Source organism: Arachis ipaensis, chromosome B04 (assembly GCF_000816755.2).
Source record: "Arachis ipaensis cultivar K30076 chromosome B04, Araip1.1, whole genome shotgun sequence".
In the NCBI taxonomy this organism is placed as follows: domain Eukaryota; kingdom Viridiplantae; phylum Streptophyta; class Magnoliopsida; order Fabales; family Fabaceae; genus Arachis; species Arachis ipaensis.
Window position 1 is genome coordinate 16206091 of NC_029788.2, and position 16092 is coordinate 16222182.

General features: G+C 38.1%; 1 long non-coding RNA gene across 1 annotated transcript; it reads right to left on the bottom strand.

The window, feature by feature from the left end:
• On the bottom strand, positions 10419-13224 carry LOC107637631. The gene is made up of 4 exons (XR_001619433.2): positions 13057-13224; positions 12910-12963; positions 12676-12832; positions 10419-10540 (listed from the first exon to the last, which is right to left on the bottom strand). It is a non-coding gene; the product is annotated as an uncharacterized LOC107637631 (long non-coding RNA).

Sequence of the window (16092 nt, forward strand, 5' to 3'; positions counted from 1 at the left end):
CTATATATTTGTAGATTTTTTATATTCATCTTTTTAATAGGATGTTTTATAGGTTTTTTTTTACTCATATCCAAATCACCTAATATGAAATTTTGTAATTTTTTTCTCGATAATAAGCGCTATTCTAATTTTTTTCTCTTATATCACTATTCACTATAAAAAAGTCGTCAAATACCGTCGAATTCATACCGGCAGATTCATTAGAAAAAATTCATCGGTAATCTATTTACTGTCGGATTTAGCGACGGACCAAATTAGACAATAAAAACTTCAATAGTAACTATTTACTGACAGATTTTTTTGTCCGTCACTAATTGCCAACAGATTTAGCAGCCAGTATAAATTTTTAATTGACGAATTTTTTGAGCTTGTTGCCGTCGGATTTATCTCCTGGTAAATCCGACAGTAAATTCAATGGTAATATATTATTTATTAATAATTAAATTAATAACTATTGGCTGATTTTCAAACATCAAAGTTTATGACTAAAGAAAAAAAAATAAAATCACTTGTGTGAGAAAAAGATAGCAAAACTTAATAATTAACAATGCTTGTGTTACATTGATACACGAGATAGAGCTTCACATATAACTAATTCAGATAATTCTAAAACAAGGAGATATACACTTAGCCACATTTGGTTCATGTCATAAATCAAAACATATTATTTATTACATAAGTGACAAATACTTCGTCAGAATTATAAAAAAATTCACAAAAGTTGCTAAAAAAAAGTTTCTTTTTTAGTGCAAAGCAATTACTATTGTGACGTATTATCGAAGAATTTGATTAGTAGGATTAAAAAAATAAATCAAAATTTATATATTTAAATGAGTAAATTGCAACCATGAAAATAACAACCATGAAGAAGAATGCGCCTGCTGTGTTCATGGATTATATGAACAAAGTATTTCGTCCATTTTTGGATAAGTTTGTAGTGGTGTTCATACATGATATCTTAATTTATTCAAAGATGATAAAAGAGCAAGAGGAGCATCTGAGGATAGTGTTGCGAATTCTGAAGGAGAGGAAGCTTTATGCAAAATTGTCTAAGTGTGAGTTTTGGAAGGAGGAGGTAAAGTTGTTAGGCCATGTCTTGAGTAAAGGATAAATAGCAGTAGATCCTTCAAAGGTGAGGGGCCATGATGGAATGGGAAGACCGACTTCAGTGATTGAGATTAGAAATTTCTTGGGATTAGCTAGGTACTACTGTAAGAACCGTAATTAATCAACCGATTAATTAAGTGATTAATTGCCCAAATTAGATTCTAAAAAGTTAGAGTGAGAATTTGAGGATTTAAAGGTGATTTTAGGACTCAGTAGGTTTTTCTGAGTCAGAAAATGTGCCTTCTGCGAAAAACTGCGAACCGGTTCGAGTCTGCCCGGTACCGCATGAGAAAAAGTAAAAACCGGCGAAAACCTTAGAAAAACGTTAGAAATGAAAAACCGGGCGTTAATTTTAAAGGTTTGGTCCAAAGTTAGGCCAAACGGGCTAAAAACGCTAACGGGTTGGACCAGGCCCAAGTTGGGCCCAAGCCCAACATATAAAAGGCTCATTAAATGAACCAAATCAGCACACACACACATAAACACAACACTCACGCTGAATTGAAGAGAGGAAGGAGAAACCCTTTGGTTACTATTCATCATCTTCTTTCAAAGTTCATATCTTGAGCTAGAGAGCTCCGATTTGCGTGCCGTCAGCGGCTATACATTTCTTGCGAAGAGCTCTACACATCCCATATAAAAAACTGGTAAGAAAAACTCGAATCCCTCTCAGTTTTGCTCTTCAAAATTTCGGGTATATAGGGTTTTTGGTTGAATGAGTTTTTGTGATTTTGGATGTTTAGGTTTACTCTAATCCTAGCTTAGCCTTGGATTGTGGCCATCAAATCTGTTGGGAGAGAGGTAAGAGATACTAAACTCTTGTGAGATTTGATTTATGTTAAGCCCTAGGTTGATTGGTGGTGATTTATATGTATATAGTTTGATTGTTGTGGCTCTGGGAGCTCTTGGAACTAATTGTGCTTATTGGAGTGGATTTAAAAGCTTGGATTGTGGTTGGAAGATTAATTGTGCTAAGTTGGAAGTTGGGTGCATAAAGGAGAATCGGCCAAGGTATGGTTTCGGTTTCCTCTATGTAGTATATAATATTCATGGACACATAGGCTAGTGACCAATAAGATAGGTTGAACTAAAATGATGGTTGATGTGCTAAATGTTGATGAATTGATGAATGTTGGGTTGATTGTGATGAATTGTAATAATATGATATTGTTGAATAATTGTATGGAATGAAAGTTGATTCCTTATGATAATTGTAGTATGATGATTTATGAATTGGTGAGTGTGATGGTGATTTTGATCATAAGTGTTATATGGTCGATGTTGGAAGTGGAAATAAGGAACTAAGAAGGAGAATGTGGTAAGGTTGGTGTATTATGATACAACAGGTACATTTTGATGAAAAAAAATGGAGTTTTGGAATGGTATAGTAAAGGTTGGAATGTGTATGATAATAAATTGTGTAAGTTATGAAGTTTGGTAAAATTGAGTTTTTGATGAATTTTGTATGATCATAACTTTTGCCTCTGTTTTCGAAATTGACTGAAATTTGTTTATGATTAAAGATCTTTGAAAACTCTTTAAATCGATATAAAATTTGTGAAAATTGGAATTTTGTAAAGGAAGTTATGATCCTTCAAAGTTGGTGTTAAAAATCTGAAATTCTGCAAAGTTGCAGAATTTCAAGATTTGCTGATGTGTGCAGGCGCACACTCTCGTGCGGGCGCACACCCCTGCCAGTATGTCGACCTGTGCAGACACACACACCTGTGCGCACGCACAGGTAGGGAAGTGCATTCTGTTCGCAGCATCAGCACAGCCTGTGCGCGCACACATCTATGGAAAAACTTCAACCTGTGCGGACGCACACGTCGGGAAGGTTGGTCTGTTGGGGGCGCTGGCACAGGTTGTGTAAGTGCACAGACCCTTGTAAAAATTGACACCTGTGCATACGCACACCCCTGTGCATACGCACACATTTCAAAACTCTCAGGAGTGTGCGCACGCACAGACCCTTGTGCGGCCGCACACATCCTGTTTCTCAAAATTTTAATTGTTTTCAACTATTCTACCTTTCCAACATGGTTGTGAGCTTCTAAAACACCATTTTAAAATGTATGGGCTTAACTTTGAGTATTGGAACAGGGGATGTAACCTAAGGTTTCTAGAACACGGTTTTATGATGAATTCGAAAACGGAGGTCTAGGTTTCTGGCGTGCTGAGAATGATTTGACGTTGGGTGGAGGATAAGTGATGTATGAGATACGGAATGATGAACTTTTGACTTTGGAAACTGAGTTATGAATGGACAATGGTTGAGATGAGTCGAGGACTCGGATTGAGGCGATGGATCTCTGTATATTGAAAATGTTTTTCTGAAAACCACTGAGATATTATTTTTACTGAGAATATGAGACGCTATGCGCCCGGCAGGGACGGCGGTTAGATTCCACCTGTCGAGGTAGCGGTGGCGGCGTAAGGGCGGTGGTTCGTCCCGCTTGCGTTGAGATATGAGGTCTGTGGCAAGAGTATCCCGCTCGCATCCCTTCGGACCATAGGCGAGCAGGCGCCGGTACCTGGACAGTGGTCTGGGCACTATATCTCGGGGGTTCCCATATGAGAAATCTGAAGGGCGACGTCTCCATGGAGATGTATCGGGTTGGCAGTTGAACCGACAATGTGATATCACAGCCAGTAGGACAGGCATTCATCATATGCATTTTCTATCTGCTTGTTTGCTTTGCTGACTTGTAATTGTATGCCTACTTGAATAACATGCCTATTTGCTTACTTGATCTACTTGAATTGTATGCTTTTACTTGTGAATTACTTGCATTGTTATTAATTGTGCTTTCTACTGGGATTGAGGAGCTTCGGAAGACGGTGGCGATGGGATCGCATGTAGGATAGGTTGGTGAAGGCTGTGGGACAGCGGTGTTTGGTTAGAATAGAAATCCCTTAAGATAGATCACCCAGTTTACTTATGATAAAGTTTATATTTATGGTTATTTGTTTTAGAATGCTTTAAGCTTGAATCTTGTGATGGATATGGAGCTTAGCATTGCCTTTGGCGTCCCGGGGTCTTATATCCTACATCACTAGGAACTATTACCATACTGAGAACCTCCAGTTCTCATACCATATCTTTGTTGTGTTTTTCAGATGCAGGTCACAACCCACCTCGATGAGTTGTTTTGGATGGTGACAGGAGCGGAGGATCTTGAATTCCGTTGGAATCTTTTTGGTTTATTTTGTTTTTATGTCTCTTTTGTATTTTGTTTAGCCTAGAGGCTTGTATTATGAGAGAAAAACTTGTATAAGCTGTTTTAAAACTGTCAAGTTTCTATATGATCTGTATATGGCTAGCCGGCTTAAACTCTGCAAGTCGAGGCTAGTTTCTTATGGTATTATACTATTATACTATTACCTTGTTTATATCACTTCTGTTTCTTAAGCCTTATGATAGTACGCTTTACGCTTTTCAAATCCAATATTTGAGCTATAGTTTTCATCGGGCTTCTAGATTATATTATTTCTTCTATATATTATACTTATGAGCTTTAGAATTGTCGTAACCTCTGATTAACCTTTGCTTTACAGTGCGAGGTAAAGCTTAGGCTAATTAGGGTGTTACAACTACCAAAGATTCATTCATGGATTTTTGCAAATCGCATTGCCGATGACAAAGCTAACTCGGAAAGATGCACCGTTTGTGTGGACTGATAAACCACTATTTTATGATTTATCTTGTGCTCAATTGAGTGTTTTTATCAATTCTTCACCCACTTATTCATATAAATTGCATGGTTTTATAATTCCTTCCTTATTCTATCATATGTGTAAAAACATGTTTCCTATGCTTTGAAAATATTTATTTTAATTATCCTTTATTACCATTCGATGCCATGATCTGTGTGTTAAGTAATTTCAGGCCTCAAAGGCCAGGAATGACTTAGAGGACAGAAAGAAAACGTGCAAAAATAGAAGGAACGCACAAAATGGAATTTTGAAGAAAATGGCAGCGACGCGCACGCATGGACGACGCGGACGCGTGCCTAGCGCAAAACGCAAGCGACGCGTACGCGTGACTGACGCGTATGTGTGGAAAGGAAAATCTCCAAATGACGCGCACGCGTGACCCACGCACACGCGTGACGGACGCCACGTGCAGAAAATTACAGAAGTCGCCCCCAGCGATTTCTGGACCCTTTTTCGGCCCAAATCCAAGCCCAGAAACACAGAATAGAAGCCAGAGAATGGGGGAATCAAGAGAGACAATTCATACAACTCATGACTTGGAATTGGCGGCGATTGTGTTTGCGTTGAATATTTGGAGGCACTATATGTACGGAGTTAAGTTCAGAGTTTTTCTGATCACAAGAATCTCAAGTACATCTTTGATCAAAAAGAGCTTAACATGCGCCAAAGGAGATGGATGGAGTTACTGAAGGATTATGACTTTGAATTATGTTATCACCCCGGAAAGGCTAACGTTGTAGTAGATGCCTTGAGTAGAAAGTCGTTGACAGTTATTTGAATGAGAATCAAAGAAGATGAGTTGGTAGATAAGTTTTCAGAACTTAAGTTAGGCATTGGAGAGGTAGACGGAAAGGCTTGTCTAAATCAGTTACACATCTCGAGTACATTTAAAATAGAAATTCAGAAGGCCCAACAGGATCAGCAAGAACTTTAGAGAATGTTACAACCGATTAGGAAAGAAAGGCAAGGAGAGCTCGCCAAGGATGGAGAAGGTATATGGAGATATAAGGGGAGGATTTGTGTGCCGAACTTTGGGGGTTTGAGACAAGAATTATTGGTTGAGGCTCATACGAGCGGATTCTCTATTCATCCTAGAACTACGAAGATGTACCATGACTTAAAGAAGATATTCTGGTGGCCTGAATGAAAAGTGATGTAGCATCACTTATTCTAAGTATCTGACATATCAGAAGGTGAAGATAGAGTATCAAAGACCATTGAGAATGCTACAACCAGTTGAGATTCTCCAATGGAAGTGGGAAGGTGTTACTATGAATTTCGTAATAGGTTTGTCGAGGACTCAAGCAGGATTTGATGTGGTTTGGGTGATTGTGGATCGATTGACCAAGTCCACATTTCTGCCTATTCGAATGAACTATTCATTGGAGGAATTGGTGAGACTGTACAACAAAGAGGTAGTGAGGTTTCAAAATGTGCCAATGACTATAGTATCAGATCGAGATCCCCAATTCACGTCAAGGTTTTGGGGAGCTTTTCAAAAGATTTTCAGTACAAGACTATGTCTCATCACAATGTATTAGCCACAAACTGATGGTCAATAGTTAGAGAGGACTATTCAGACGTTGGAGGATATGCTAAGGGCGTGTGTGTTAGATCAGGCAGGATGTTGGGACTATTAGATGCTATTAGTGGAGTTTTCTATAACAATAGCATTCGTGTGAGTATTGGGATGGCTCCGTATGAAACTTTGTATGGTAGGATGTGCTAGTCTCTACTGTGTTAGTATGAAGCGGGTGAATCAAGTGTGTTGGGACTGGAATTAGTAGCTGAAACCACTGAACAAATCAAGCAAATTCAAGCTAGAATTTTAACTGCGCAAAGCCGACAAAAGAGTTATGCGGATCAGAGAAGAAAGCTTTTAGAGTTTGAAGAAGGAAGTCATGTATTCTTGAAGGTTACTCCAACAACTGGGATTGGAAGAGCAATCAAAATAAAGAAGTTAAACCCGAGATACATTAGACCGTTTTAGGTGTTGAGGCAAATCGAACCAGTGGCTTATCAAGTGGCCTTATCGTCACATCTGTCTAACTTACATGACGTATTCCATGTCTCACAACTCCGTAAGTACACACCAGATATGTCTCATGTGTTAGAACTCGAATCGGTTCAGCTCAAGGAGAACCTGATATTTTGAGTCATACCGATGAGGATTGATGACACTAGTGTAAAAAGGTTGCACATAAAAGAAGTTATGTTGGTGAAAGTAGTATGGAGTAGAGCCAGAATGGAAGAACACACTTGGGAGTTAAAGTCAGAGATGCGAAAGGACTATCCCAAGTTATTCTCAGGTAAATCCTAAATTTTGAGGACAAAATTTCTAATTAGGTAGGGAGGATGTAAGAATCGGAAAAGTAATTAGCCAATAATTAAAATAAAATAGAAATAAATTTAAAAAATTAAAATTTATAATTTGAAAAGATAAAAATAATTTAAAATTGGAAATTAGCCCAACATATATAAGCCTCATTATCTGGCATTTGAGCCTCATTATTCAGAAAAAGACAGGAAGAGGCGCTAAGTAGAGAAGAAGGGAAGAGAGATTTTAGTTACCATTCATCATCTTCTTCCTTTGGCCATATCTTTCTCTCTGGAGCTTGATTGGCATGCCATTTGTGGTCATGCGATCCTCTTGTCGAGCTTTTCAATTCTGAAAAAAGTGGTAAAAACTCAAATCCATGCTCCAGCATTATGTTCTATGTCAAATTCAAAATTTGGCTTTGAGATGTTATGATTCTTCATGCTTTCAATGTTCAGGTATTATCTAGCTTGGGTGATTAGTAGGTTTCACCTCAAGTTTTAGTGGGTAATGTAAAACCCAGTTAATTAATGGCTAATTAACCCATAAATAAGAATTTATTCTAGAAAGCCAAAAATGTGATTTTTATGGCTAAATATGATAGAAGAGATTGAGACGAGAATTTTGGTACCAATTTTATAGAAATCGAACCAAGATTGGACCGAACGGGCCAAACCGGGCCAACCGGACCCATAGTGGGACCTTGGCCCAACATAACTAAACCCTAAAACACTCATTTCATTACTCTCTCTCCTCACAACACTCTAATTCACGCTGAAATGGTGGAGAGGAAGGGAAGAACACTCTCTCAAGTTTTTTCTCTCATTTAATCTTCAAACCACCGTAACTTTTGATCTAGAGCTCCGATTGTCGCACCGTTTACGGCCACGTGTTCACCGTGGAGAGCTCTACAAAACTCATACAATCAATCTTGAGGTAAGCCACAGTTTGCTCTTCGAATTTCCAGCTTTGATTTCAAGTTTCATGAGCAAAAATGTTGAGGTTTTGAGCTCCCTTGTGTTATAAGATCACAATAGCTTGAGGGGAAGGCTTGTTCTATGATATTTGGGTATTAAGATATTGTGTGTGGGTATGATGATTGTGGCATAGGTTGTGTATATGTGGGTGTTGAAGCTTGATTGAGACTTTAAAAGCTTGAAAAGGGATTTTTGGTGGTAAAAATCTGTTTTTAGAGGTGTTGAGGCCTTGAGAGCTTATGGACAAGTGATTCGGAAGTGCTCCGGTTGAGCTTGGAAAATCGGCTAAGGTATGGTCTCGGTTTCTCGTATCTAAAATGTAATGTGGTAGGAAATACTTAGGCTAGAGGCCCTAAGATAGACATTGAATTGTTGATGTTATTGAATGGTTGAGATATATGATGTGGTCATATATGTGATTATGAATATTGATGCCTTGATTGTGTGATATATGAGAAAGTGCATGTTGTGATATATGCTTGATGAATGATTGAGGTTGAATTGGTGGGTGGAACCATGTTGATGGTGAGTATGATATTGATTATGTATAATGATGGTTGATTGGAAATGGTATTATTGGAAATTGGGATGAGGAAGGATGTATGACATGTTATTGTGTTTGTCCTTTAGCCATTTGATTGAGAAGTGTTAAAATAGTTGGATGGTGGTTTTGGGAATTTTGGTAAAATGTTAATGTGTGAGTTGAGGATAGCTTGATGTTGATTTTGGTATATTTTGATTGATTTCAAAAAGGAATGAAATTGGCATGTTTTGCTTGATTTAAAAAGGGTTGCAATTTGCAAATGGCTTGTTTTGAAAATGGTACTTTGTGGTTTTGAATGAAAATGTGGTTTTTGGGCATACTTTGATGGGACGTAACTTGAAATCCGGATCTCCGTTTTATGCCAAATCTGTTTAAAACTGAAATTGGATTCGGGGTGGTTATGTCGTTCGAAGAACGGGTGAAAAATATTTTAAAACGATGAAGTTATGTCCGTTGGAAAATTGGGGGTTGAATCTGTGAATTCTGCAGCTTTTAACTTAGAAAAATTTTTAGCTGAATACCCTTCCACGCGTAGGCGTGCTTGATGCGTGCCCGTCATTTTTCTGAAAAATGACATCCACGCGTGTGCGTGGCTCACGCGTACGCATCGATGTGCGGAAATGGTTGCCCAGCCAAATTTTCCGAGAGTTGCGCGAGCACTGTGCGAGTTGTGTGCGTGGGGCACAAACGCAACCACGCATACGTGTGGTTGACGCGTAGGCGTCCCTTGACTGTTTTCCCATTCACGCGTGCGCGTCGATGCAACTTTTTTGCCATCCACGCGTGCGCGTGGAGGACGCGTACGCGTGGCCCTGTTTTCATCCCAAGTTGATTTTTGAGTTTTAAAAGCCAAATTTCATACTTCTAAGCCTCAGATCTCACCACTTATATCTTAAATCATTATGATATGCCTAACAATGAGAAGAAGAGCTAGGGGATGTGGTAACTTGCGCATGAAGCAAGGGAAAAATGAATGATCAATGAGGATCAAAGATGACTATATGAGATGCGGAGGATGGCGGTGGAAGTGCTGTATGTGCCATGAGCCTAAGGGCTACAATTGTTATGAATTGGCTGGTTATAGATTTAACCGTGATCTGGATGGCTGGATTATGGCCGTGTTACGGCGGTGCCATTATTGATTATGGCCGTGTATAAATGCATATATGCTATTGAATGAAATGTGAATGTTGCACTTCCACTATCTAAGACACGAGTTTCCCTGGAAGAAAGCAGTGGCTAGCCACCACGTGCTCCAGGTGGGGACTCGAGACTCTGTTGACCCTATGTCATAAGGGTGGCCGGGCACTGTGAAAGCCCCGGATGAGCTTGTAACACCCTACCATACTTAATCTTATGCTTAAGTCATAAGACTGAGTTAGTAAGGTATTACGACCTCTAAGAATAGTAATATATATATAATAATAGAGAAAAGATACTTAACTAGGAGCCTTGAAAAATGGGTAAAACAAAAATGCAAAACAAAAAGCGCAACGCTCAGGAAATGATTACTTGTGTGCTAAGAAACCTAATAGGAACATGATAAAGTTAAGCAAAAGAATAAAGGAAAGCCAAGGAAACAGCATAACTAGCCCCTGACTTAGCCTGCAAAGCTAAGGCTGGCCAGAGGATATATATATATATATATATATATATATACATATAAACATACATAGGTATCCCCAAAATATACCAAAATACCAAAATAAACTCCTATCTCTCCCTCAACCTCTAAGAGGAGCAGCATACACAAGTTACTTGGAGAGTAAGCTAAACAAATATATACATATATACAACCAAAAAAAAACCAAAATACACCCAAGGACTACTTCGCTTCCCAAGATCCAGACGTCTAGCAAGGAGCCTCTCGACCTGCATCTAAAAAACAACAATACAATATGGAATGAGAACCGGAGGTTCTCAGCATGGTAAAAGTGCCACGCGCATAAGAAATACGGTCCTGAGAATGCCATAGGCAATCCTAGAACTCCGTTATTCAATTATCCAACTTAAGTACTAAACAGAAGCCATAAACAGAGGTAGGTATTCTAAATCTGCCTAACTTACTCAAGTTCAAGCTTAACCTAACACCAAACCATTTCCTCCGTTTCCTCCATCCTTTCATCATTCAGAATGCAACAGAAACAAGCAACCAAACAAGTTCACGCACAAGTAATGATCAAATAGTACAAATAGCAAGTATAACAAATAGCGGGTAATATATATCAATTAGGCATACCCAGAAAATGCATAGCAATCAATACAAACAAATGCATATGATGCATGCCTGTCCTATGGCTGATGGGGCCCATCTGTCGGTTATCCAGCCAACCCGACAAGTCTGAAAACCTTAGACTGTCCCCCGTCGCGCATCCCCAAGAGTCTATGCATAGAGTTCACATTCATATTTCATAAAATCACTCAATGGGGGATATCCATACCCGGGAATTTATACGTGCCCGGTCACCCTTACGACGTAGGGTCAACAGAGTATCGAGATTCAACCTGGAACACGTGATGGCAAGCCACGGCTCTTACCCAGGGAACTCGTATCTCAGATAGCATTATTCATAAGTCATTTCATAGTCATAATCATTATTTAATCATTCATCAAGCCATGGCATATTAACTCCTTTTATTAACAACCTCCCTTTCACATTTTTCATCGTCATTCCCTTATAATTCATCTTGATTACCCTTTCCGGGTCCTGACCAAACTTTTTATCAAACTCTTCTCGTCCTTCTTAATATCGAATACTCTTAAAATCAACCCAACTCTAACATTAAATCAATCACATCACACGAGGATTGAACTTTAACTTCTCGAACTCATGACTATCACTAAGACATCCTCGACACTCTATTTTCTTTTCTATTTCTAATATAGCAAATGAACTCAGAATTGCACAAACTTTATGTCCAGGCGTTCATATTGAAATAAGATTTCTAAAAAACTAAATATCATAATTTTCTGATTTTTCTAGCCTCAGGAATAAAGGAAAAACCGTGACTGCTCTGCAGTGCATAAAACCAGAAAAACAGCAGCAGCATGTGATATTCAAAATTCAATATAAAATCCAAGTTAAATCCAATGACTTTGAAAATTAATGTAGTTAAACTTTACTCATCCAGGTTTCTTTCTCAATTGGTTCTGAGTCAATACCATTTTTAATGAAAAAGTTACATTACCTGGAAGTTAAGTAAAAATGAGACAAAATCTGTTTTAAAAACCAACAAGCTTAGTACCTTTCAATTGGAATAACTTTAATTACAAAACTCCAATTAAGCTAAATTTTGATTTGAGAACCCCTAGCTCATCCAGAAACAAGTGTGTCTTGGTTGCAACCCAATTTCTATTTAATTCTAAGAGTTACAAGCATTGGAAGTTGATGCATAGCTTGCTGAAATATGTTTCTTTTCAGTTTTGCCCACCAATATTCAAAAATTCACAGCTCCCAATCCTCAACTCTTAAAATTCTGAAATTTTAGAGCAATAAATCAAGTTAATTTTATAACAAAATTGGTTTCGCTCCAAAACTCAACTCGTAGAAGTCGCAGCAAGACAAACAAGTTGCTGCCCTGTTTGATCTTTTCTGCTGCTGGACAGATTTAACAACCTAACTTTAAAAATTTGCCATAAATTGTATATTTAACAAAAAGGTCCCAAATTTTCCAGTTTAGTTCCTTATATTCCCAAGTTTAGCCCAAACTTGGTCTCATACAATTCCGATCATTACATAATTAGTTACAGTATATACAATACCACCACAACACAACTCTACATCCTTATTAACAAACACCAATTCTAATCCATCATAAATAAATATAAGAGCACACCATTAATAACTTTCACACCTCATAATTTTAATATATAAATTCACTAACAAATCTATTCTAACAACATTACAAGGCTAATCATTAAATACAACAAACAATCCAACTTATTCTATGGTTCCTCTAACCTAAATTTTCATAACACCGTAAATATTAAACGTGTGAAACTTAAACCATACCTTGGCCGATCACTTAATTCACCCAAGGCAGCCTCTCAACACAAAATCACAGCCCCTCCAAGCTCAATCAAACAGCCCCAAAGTAAGCCTTGTCACCAACAAAGCTCCAAGTAATCCAAATTCAAGTCCAATGCATAAACACCCTCTTAAACTACACCTAATACACATATATATGTTCCAATTCAGTTTTCTATTACCAAAAACAAGATTGAGCTAGGGTTAGGGTATTCTTACCATACCCATATGCTCAATAGCTTGAGCCCACAAGTTCCGGAAGCTAACTTGAACCTAGAACATAGAAATTGGACAAGATTCACCATAGGTTTTCCAAGTTTACCAAAGAAAGAGGGATAGGGATTCTGAACTTAATAGGAGGCTTACCAGTAAAATTGTTCGGATAGAAAGGTAGAGCTCGACGCGCTGAGCGCGTGGCCGCAAACGGTGCGGCGATCGGAGCCCGGACGGAAGAGTTATGGTGGATCAAAGGAGGTTAAGGGTTTGGGGGCTCTTCTTCCTCCCCAAATCTGTTTTGCTGCGTTGCATGCAAATGGGGGAAGAAGGAGCTGCTGTCTTCTTTAAGTGTTTGGGTCCGGTTTGGACCCACGGGCTCGGTTGGGCCCCGGTTCAACCGGTTCGGTCCTTCCAGTCCGATTTTGGGCCAAATTTTCGAAATTGGTATCAAAATTCTCGTTTTAACGAGCTCTATCCTATTTTGATACTAGTTTTGCATTTCTTATTTTCCTATTTAAAATTTGATTTATTGACTAATTATTTTCCGATTTTAGCGGGGTTTATAGAGCTCGCCCCCGTGAATATACACCATTGAGGGTGTTGGATATGGATCATGATTATGATCATGATTATGTTGAGTATAACTCGAGTTGGGGATGCAGGACAGAGGGACAGTCCAATGGTTAGCTATCGGGACTTGTCGGGTTGGCTATATAACCGACAGATGATATCATCAGCCATTAGGGATAGGCATTCATCATATTGCATATTATGTGAATTGTTTGAGATTGTCTATTTGCTGCATATTACCTGCTAATTGTCTAAATGCCTTATCTGTTCCTATTTGAATATCTCTCGTCTGATATAACTATGTTTGCTATATTATACTCCTGTTGGTGGTTGGGAGTTCTAAAGGATTTGGAATGGGAAGTATTAGTTAGACTGAAGAATTTTTAGTCAGTTGCCACTTATGGTTTAGCTTGTTTATAAGCTTTGATCTTATCTGGAGGAAGTTTTAGGATTGCCTTCAGCTTTCCTCTGATATTACATGTTATATATGTGGAAACTGTTACCATGCTGGGAACCTCTAGTTCTCACCATGTGGATTTTGTGGTTTTCAGATGCAGGATGTGAGGCTTCTCGCTGAAGCATGCTGGAGACTTCTGGATTAGCGAAGATCCTTATTCTTGGGACTCTATTTTGGTTTATATGTTTTGCTTAGATACTTTTATCTCCACTGAATAATACAAACTGTGATGACTCCTTCTAAAGGGAATTTTGGAGAATAGGTTTTCTTGTATTCATGTCCCTTTGGGTTTCCTTGGAGTTTCCTATTTTATTTACTTGTATATATTGTTATGCTTGGACCGGTTATCTTCGCAACCGGATTATGAGTTTTGATATTCATGTTTTTTACACTCCTTTGTATATATATAATCTCGCGTTGGTTTATCATTGATCGTCACGTTTTCGATCGGAGTGTTGCGCTTTCGAATTGCGATTTTTGTTTTACCCCTTTTTCTCCAAAGGCTCCTAGTTATAATCTTTATTCACACTACTATATGTACTAAATTTTAATTTTTAGAGGTCGTAATACCTTGCCATCTCTGAATTATGACTTAAGCATAAGACTCTGTATGATAGGATGTTACATGTAAGATAAGGATTCACTAAATCCTTGTGGTTTGTTAAATTGTTGAACCCTAGTGTTGATTTTGGTTAATTGTATGAACTAGCTTGAAATTCTCGCTGAATTGGAGTTGAATTTGGCATTGGAGTGCTTGGATTTGAGCTTTGGTGGCTAGAGCTTGTTGGATTAGTTTGGAGGCTTGAGAAGCTTGTGGAAAAGAAGGTTTTTATGGTGTTTTGAGCTTGGAAGAAAATCGGCCAAGGTATGATTTCAGTTTAATTTTCTTTAGGTAATATATAACGTTGTGTGAAACTTAGGCTAGTTGACTTAAGATAGGATTGAATGATTAAGTGTGTGATATATGATTAATTGCATAAGAATGTAGTATGAGCATGTTGAATGAGAATTTGATGCTTGATGATGAGATTGATGAATGATACGAGGATTGGGCTGGAGGCCATGACCGAGTAAGTTGATGAAATGAAATGAATGAATATGGTAAGAGTATGATTGTGTTGATGATTATTATTGAGAATTATGTTTGGGCTGACGATTGTCAGAATTGTGAACTTATGAATGGAAGATTGTTGAAAAGGATTGATAAATGAGATATTGACTTTTGTTTAGGTGTTAGAATGGTTGAGGAGTACTTGAAATGGTGTGGAATTGCTTAGAATTGGGTTTGGTATGGAAAAAATCTGATTTTGGTTAGGAGTTTTGAAAACTAGAGGCTTTGGTAAATTTTGGTAAAAACCTATTTTTTAACCAACTTCAACGGGCCATAACTTGATTTTTCGGACCTTCAAATTTTGTGAAACTTATCTTAAATAAAAGTTAGGTATGTGTAGTTTATGACGTTCAAAGAACGTACGGAAAATCATTTTTAACGAAAAAGTTATTCCCGTTTGAACTTGTGGTTAAAAAAACTGAATTCTGTAGATGTTGCCAAAAACTGAGATCATGCGTACACATGAGGGGTGTTACAAACTGGAAAGAATTTGGTGCGAGTTTTGTGCACATACCATGCGTATGCATAAAACGCAAGTCATGTGTACGGATGACCCATGCGTACGAACAGCTTGCATTTTCAGAATCATATATTTTTTGTGCGCGTAACATGCGGACGCACATAAGGCGACTCGCACGTAAGCACGAGACATGCGTATGCACGAATGAAAGAACCGAAAAATTAATTAGCCAATAATTAAAATAAAATAGAAATAAAGTTAAGAAATTAAAATTTATAATTTGATAAGATAAAAATAATTTAGAATTGGAAACCAGTCACTTATTCAAAAGGTTTTAGCACGAGGTTGGGCCAAACAAACCACAAACTCAATAGGGCCCAAGTTGGGTCCAAGTCCATCATATATAAGCCTCATTAGGAGGCATTTGAGCCTCATTATTCAGAAAAAAGAGAGGGAGAGGCACTAAGTAGAGAAGAAGGGAAGAGAGAGTTTAGTTACTTTTCATCATCTTCTTCCTTTGGCCATATTTTTCTCTCTAGAGCTCCGATTGGCGTGCTATTTGTGGTCATCCGATCCTCTTGTCGAGCT